Source organism: Neopelma chrysocephalum, unplaced genomic scaffold, assembly GCF_003984885.1.
Source record: "Neopelma chrysocephalum unplaced genomic scaffold, ASM398488v2 Primary Assembly neopelma1_210, whole genome shotgun sequence".
In the NCBI taxonomy this organism is placed as follows: Eukaryota; Metazoa; Chordata; class Aves; order Passeriformes; family Pipridae; genus Neopelma; species Neopelma chrysocephalum.
The window spans coordinates 67590-67851 of record NW_020897872.1 but is presented as its reverse complement, the minus strand read 5'-3'; positions in this window follow the sequence as shown (position 1 = coordinate 67851).

The following is a 262-nucleotide window of genomic DNA, read 5'->3' as shown; positions in this document are numbered from 1 at the left end:
CAAGGTGGAAGGGGTCTGGTAGTGACTCAAGGGAAGGAAATACATGATCAGAAGGGAGGAAAGGAGGGAGTAGGAAGGGAGGGAGGGACACAGGCAGGAAGGAAGAAAGGGAGGGAGGCAGGAAGTAAGGAAGGCAGGAAGGAAGGCAGGAAGAGAGAAAGAAAGAAAGAAAAGAAAGAAAGAAAGAGAAAGAGAGAAAGAAAGAAAGAAGGGAAGGGAAGGGAAGGGAAGGGAAGGGAAGGGAAGGGAAGGGAAGGGAAGG